Source organism: Choloepus didactylus, chromosome 1, assembly GCF_015220235.1.
Source record: "Choloepus didactylus isolate mChoDid1 chromosome 1, mChoDid1.pri, whole genome shotgun sequence".
Lineage (NCBI taxonomy): Eukaryota > Metazoa > Chordata > Mammalia > Pilosa > Megalonychidae > Choloepus > Choloepus didactylus.
Window position 1 is genome coordinate 157,564,155 of NC_051307.1, and position 7,056 is coordinate 157,571,210.

Below are 7,056 nucleotides of genomic sequence, written 5' to 3' on the forward strand. Positions count from 1 at the left end.
TGGTTCATACATGCACATATTTCTTTGGATATTTATACTTAAGATTAAATCAGTGGGTCATAGGATTATGCATATCTTCATCTTGACTAAGGAATGTAAAAATGAGAGGTTGTGCCAATTTACTTCCTCCAAAACCATATGAGAATCCCTGTTGCTCCACATTCTCATGAATGCCAATATTAACCAACAATTATTTAACATTAAAAAATAGCCATTCAGATTATGTAGTGAATATAATTTGTATATCTGATTAGCAAGGAGATAAAGCTGCATTTTCATAGTTGTTTTTGGCCTTTTGAATTTCTCCTGTGTAAAATATCTGCTTAAATCTTTTACCCATTTCTCTATTCGGTTACCTGTCATTTTGGTTTTTGTATATTTTGAGGAAGAATTGTTTTTGTATGTTTTGGCCAGAGTTCAGGATTTTTTTCTTTGGCTTTTTGTTTTTTGTTTAGTGAAGTTCTGTATATATGTATTCCGGATTATAGCCTTTTGCTAGTCACATGCATTGAAAATATCCTTTTCCACTCTCCATCTACTTTTCCTTCTCACTCTCTTTGTGGTTTCTAATAATACAAGATATTAATTTTAATTTAATGAAATTTATCATTATTTTCTTTTATGGTTAATACCTCATGTGTAGTGTCTAATAAATGTTTTCCCTATCCTAGGGTCATGAAGATATTCTCCTGGCTTATGCTCTACAAGCTTTTTTATTTTACCCTTCCTATTTGGTGCTACAATCTACTTGGAGTTGCTTTTTATTCATATTGTGTGATGTGGGAGTTAAATTTCATTTTTTTTTTCCATACAGACACTCCATTCTCCCTGCATCTTTTATTAAAAGGTAATCCTTTCCCCACTTTCTACAAGCCCATCTTTATGACAAACAAGTGTCTATAAATGCCTGGACTGGAGTCTAGATGATATCCAGTAGATATCAAGACTGCTCCTAGAATGGCCTGCCTATCTTGACTCTTCATCTCCCAATTTTAAAAATTTCTATTTATTTCTCTAACTTATATATTAGTATATGCTAATGTTTAGGATGCGCGAGGTATTCTTCTAAACCGTATATATATTTTTAATCCTTATGACAATCTTATGTGATAAGTCAAATATTGTTTGATTTCATCACACTTTACAGATGAGGAAACGAAGGCACAGAAAGGTTAAGTAATTTGTCTGCAGTCACACAGAAGACAATAAAGTCGGCATTCAAACTCAGGGACTCTGTATTCAGTGTTTACTTTCTATCTCCATGATTTTGCTTATTCTAGCTATTTCATATAAGTGAAATAATACACCATGATTTCTTCTTGACCCACTATTTACTTAGAAGGATATTAAATAATTTCCAAATATGTGGATTTTCTCATTACTATTTTGTTATGAATTCTAGATTGATTGCATGGTGTTCAGTGAACATATTCTTTATGAATTCTTTCCTTTCAAATTTGTGAGACTTGTTCTATGACCCACATTATGGTCAGTATTATAAATGTTCTGCAGTTATTAGGCACAGTGTTCTACATTTGTTCATTAGGTCAATTCTGCTAATTGTGTTGAAGACATTTTTTGCCATGCAGTTGTGTGAGAGAGATAAGTTAAAATATCCCACTGTTTTTTCTTTTAGCTGAGTCAAACTTTTCGTGTAGAGTTTAAGGCATCTTAAGAGCGTCCAAATTTAGAGTTCATTCATGTTCCTTTTATCATTTTGAAGTGTTCCTCTGTGTTTCTGGTAATGTCTTTTGCCTTTGGTCTACTGTAATATTACACCAGCTTTCATTTTGTTAGAGTTTGCCTGGTGTATTTTTTTCTCTCACCCTGCTTGAATCCTTATGTTATAGATGTTTCTTCTAAATAGTACATAGTTGTTTTTAAAATCCATTCTGATTTTTACCTGTTAATTGAAACATTTAGTTCATTTACATTTATATATATTTGGGTTAAATCAACCATCTTCCTATGTAATTCTATTTTTCCTTCCTTTTCTTTTTGAAGTTTTTTTTAGTACTTTATTTTTTAGAGCAATGTTAGGGTCACAGAAAAATTGTGCGCTAAGTGGAATATGCATCTCCCCCTCTCCCTCTCCCCTTGCATCCCCAGCCACTTTGACCCACAGTTTCTCATATAATGAACATCCATATTATGATACATTTGTTACAATTGATGAAACAATATTGATTCATTATTAACTTAAGTCCATGTTTTATATTAGGGTTCACTCTTTGTATTGTACAGTTCTGTAGGTTTTGACATACCCATAATTATAGTATCATGCAGAATGGTTTCACTACCCTAAACATACCCTGCGTCCCACCTTTTCATCCCTCCTCCCCCCAACTCTTGGCAACCACTGATCTTTTTTTACTGTTTCTCTAGTTTTGCCTTTTCCAGAATGTCATATAGTTGGAGTCAGAAAGTATGTAGCTTTTTCAGATTGGCTTCTTTCACTTAGCAATACACATTTAAGGTTCCTTCATGTCTTTTTGTGGTTTGATAGCTTAATTCTTTTTATTGCTGAATATCCCATTGAATGGATATTCAGCAGTTGGTTTATCCGTTCATCTATTAAAGGACATCTTGGTTGCTTCCAATTTTTGGCAATTATGCATAGACTTGAGAATATGCTATAAACATTGTCATGCAGGTTTTTGCATAGACACTGTTTTCAACTCATTTGGGTAACTACCTAGGAGCAAAATTGCTGGATGGTATGGTAAGCCTATGTTTAACTTTGTAAAAAACTGCCCAACTGTCTTCTAAAGTAGCTGTACCAATTTGCATTCCCATCAGTAATGAATGAGAGTTCCTATTATTCCATCTCCTCAGCAGCATTTGGTGTTGTCGCTGTTCTGGATTTCATCCATTGTATAATGTTATTTCATTGTAGTGATGTTAAGCATCTTTTTACATGTTTATTTGCCATCTGCAAATCTTTTTTGATGAGGTGTCCAGATTTTTGGCCCATATTTTAATTGTTTTCTTATTGAGTTTTAAGAGTTCTTTGTATATTTTGGAAACAAGACCTTTATTAGATACGTGTTTTGCAAACATTTTCTCCCAATGTGCCATTGTTTGATTCTCTTAGCAGTGTCACTTGCAAGCCCAACTTAATTTTTTTTTGTTTCATGGATCATGCTTTTGGTGTAGTATCTTAAAAATTATTACCAAACCTAGGGTCACCTAGATTTTTTCCTATGTTATCTTTTTAGTTTTTTTTATTTTACATTTATGTCTGTGATCCATTGACTCGTGTGTGTGTGTGTGTGTGTGTGTGTGTGTGTGTGTGAAAGGTCTGTGTGTAGATTCCTTTTTTTCTTTCCATGTGATATCCAGTTCCAGTATCATTTGTTGAAAATACTATCCTTTCTCCATTAAATTGCCTCTACTCCCTCATCAAAGATCAGTTGACTATTTGTGTAAGTCTATTTCTGGGCTTTATTCTGTTCCATTGCTCTTTTGCCAATGCCATGCTGTCTTTTGCTAATACCATGTTATCTTGACCACTGTAGCATTATAGTAAGTCTTGAAGTCAAATAGGGTCATTCTTCTGACTTTGTTCTTCAATGTTATGTTGGTTATTCTGGGTCTTTTGCCTTTTCATATAAACTTTAGAAACAGTTTTTTGATATCCAAAAAATAACTTGCTGAGATTTTAATTGGCGTGTTGAATCTATAGATCAAGTTTGGGAAAACTGATCTCTTAATAATATTGAGCTATCCTATTCATAAACAGGGAGTATCTCCCTATTTATTTTGATTTTGTTTTGTCTCATCAGAGTTTTGTAGTTTTATTCATATAAATCTTATATTTACTTGGCTATATTTATACCTAGGTATTTCAAATTTTTTGATGCTAATGTAAATGGTGTTGTGTTTTTAATTTCGAATTCCAGTTGTTCATTGCTGATAGATAAGAAAGCAGTGGACTTTTGTATGTTAACCTTGTATCTTGCAACCTTGCTATAATTGCTTATTGGTTCCAGATGTTTTTGTCAGTTCCTTGGGATTTTCTATGTAGATAATCATATAATTTGCAGGCAAAAACAGTTTTATTTCTTCCTTCCCAATCTGTGAGCTTTTTATATCCTTTTGTTGTCTCATTGCATTAGCTAGGACTTACAGTACAGTGTTGAATAGGAGTGGTAAGAAGCCATATCCCTGTGTTGTTTCTCATCTTATGGTGAAAGCATCTAGTTTCTCACCATTAATTATAATGTTAGCTGTATTAAGTAGAGAAAATTCCCCAACTATTCTTAGTTTGCGGAGAGTTTTATCATGAATGGGAGCTGAATTTTGTCAAATGCTTTTTCTGCATCTATTGATGTGATCATGATGTAATATTTACAGTGATTGATTTTTGAATGTTGAGCCAGTCTTGTTTATCTGCAATAAATCTCACTCGATTGTGGCGTTTATTTTTATACAATGTTGGATTCGATTTGCTAATATTTTGTGGAGTATTTTTGCATCATATTCATGAGCAATAAACCTGTAATTTTCTTCTTATAATGTCTGCTTTTGGTATTAGAGTAACACTGGCCTCATAAAATTACTTGGGAGTGTTCCTTCTGCTTCTGCTTTCTAGAAGATATTGTAGAGAATTTGTATCATTTCTTCTTTAGATGTTTGAAAGAATTTACCATTGAAACCATAAGGGCCTGGTGCTTTTTGCTTTGGAAGGTTAATTGTTGATTCAGTTTCTTTATAGAAACGTCTATTCAGATTATCTTTTTCTCCTTGTGTGAGTTTTGATAGATTGTGTTTTTTGAGAATTTGTCCATTTCATCTAAATTTTCAGATTGGTGGGCATAGAGTTGTTCAAAATACTCTTTTATTATCCATTAATATCCACGCAATCAGTAGTGATGACCTTTTTTTCATTTTTTACGTTGGTAATTTGTGTCTTCTCTCTTCTTGGTTAGCCCAGCTAGAGTTTTACCAGTTTTACCAGTTTTATTGATTTTCTTGGTTAGCCCAGCTAGAGTTTTACCAGTTTTATTGATTTTCTGGTTTTTTTTGTTGTTTATTTGCTTTTAATTTATTGATTTTGGATTTTAACTTTTTCCTGACTTGCTTTCTGCATCTTAATATTTTCTACCATCCCCAAACACTTCTCAGTCTGTTTTTCTAACTCCTTTTCTCAATCCAATCCCTGTTTATTTTTCCTTTGTAAATTTTTATATAGATTTTATAGAAAAGCATAAATGTAATCATAAATGCTTATTTTTTTAAAGTGAAATCTTATTTTTTCTTGAATTTCTTTTTGGGTACCCCTCCTCCATCATCCTTACTCTGCATCTCCACTAGGTAATGCATGTTACATATTTGTAACCTTCCATATTGGTCTCCATGATTATATAAGGTGCATATAAGCATATACACAAACTAAGGACACATAAAATATAGGGTATTCTGTCATTGTTTTACAAAATTGGATTGCATTATCCAATCTTCTATAACGTGTTTTTCTCTAACACAAAAGTATCTCATGGAAATCTCTCCAATTCATTCTTCTGAATGGCTGAATTTTAGTTCCTGGTGTATAATAATTTATTCAATCATTTCCTTCAGGTGGGCATTCACAATTCCCAGTTTCTTTTTCCCCCCACTGTGAACTATGCTGCAATAAACATCTTTGTGCATATATCCTTATATGCTGATGGCTTTATTTATATGGGATAGATCCCCAAGAGAAGGGTGTGTGTGCATGCAGGTGTGTGTGGTATGTTTAAAAAACTTTATTGTAAAGTACATTAGTCATTATTGAAATTTAACATACATATAGAACATGATGTACATAGAGAAAGGTACAAAATTATACAGGTATATAGCTTGATTAATTTTCACAAAGTGAATAGATTTTTGTAACCAGTACTTGGATTCAAAAAATAGAAAATTACCATAATCTCAGAAATTCCTCTCAGGCCACCTCCCAGTAACTAACTCTCCACTAAAGTGAATATTATGTGAACTTGAAAGACTATATTTGTTTTTGCCTGCCATTGAACTTCATATAGAAGGAATATTTCATTTAATAAATGTTGTCAGATTGGTTTTTAAGAACTTGTAACTTTCACCATCAAGGTGTGAGACACATCTCAGACAGTAATGTATCATTGCTCTGTCTAATTTTTACTGGTCTCATTACAACAATTTCCCTAACTACAAATTAATTTGAGCATTTAAAATATATACTTGTTGGCTATTTGGATTTCTTTTTCTATAAATAGCTTATTCATATCCTGCGCCCATTTTTCAATTAGCCTCACTTTTCTTACCAGTTTGTAAGAACTCTTTGTATATTATTGATCCTTGTCATCTACATCACAAATATTTTCCCCAAATGCATTGTTTTATACTGGCTTTGTTTATGTTGTCTCTTATCACACAAGTTTTAAATATCTAGATAGTCAAATATGTCTATCTTGATTTATAGCTTCAGGATCTCCTGGCTTTATCTTAGGCTCCCTTTTCTTCTTGCCCTACAAGCTCCCTAGTTAATTTTATCCATTCCACCAAAATGGTGGCCACTAGCCAAGTGTGATGATTGAGCTCCTGAAATGTGGCAAGTGTGACTGAGGAACTGAATTTTTCATTGTATTTAATTTTAATTCAATCTAATTTAAATCACCAAGACTCATGGCAGATCTAGAAAATGGAGAACTCCCTTTCTCCTAGGAGGACTGGCATGTGATAATGTATGTGAAATACCCAAACACAAGGCTCTGTTATTAAACTATCTCCTGCCTTGAAAGACCTTTGAAGAACAGTAATGAAACAAACAACCCTCAATCATTTAACATACTGACTTGGCCGATCTTTGCGAGTGTGCTTGAATGAGAGTCTGGGAAGATGTCAAGGGAGATGACAGGCCTGTTTCAGTAACAAAACCACCAACCAACACTGATGCTACTAGACATGGGTGTGCAATTCTGAGTTTTTAAACATTCACTGAGGGTGCACCCAATGCAGACTGGTCTAAAGAAGTTTGTTTCTTCTTGTTTTTTTTGCCCTCACTGTGCTGATAAAAAAAACAAATATAATTTC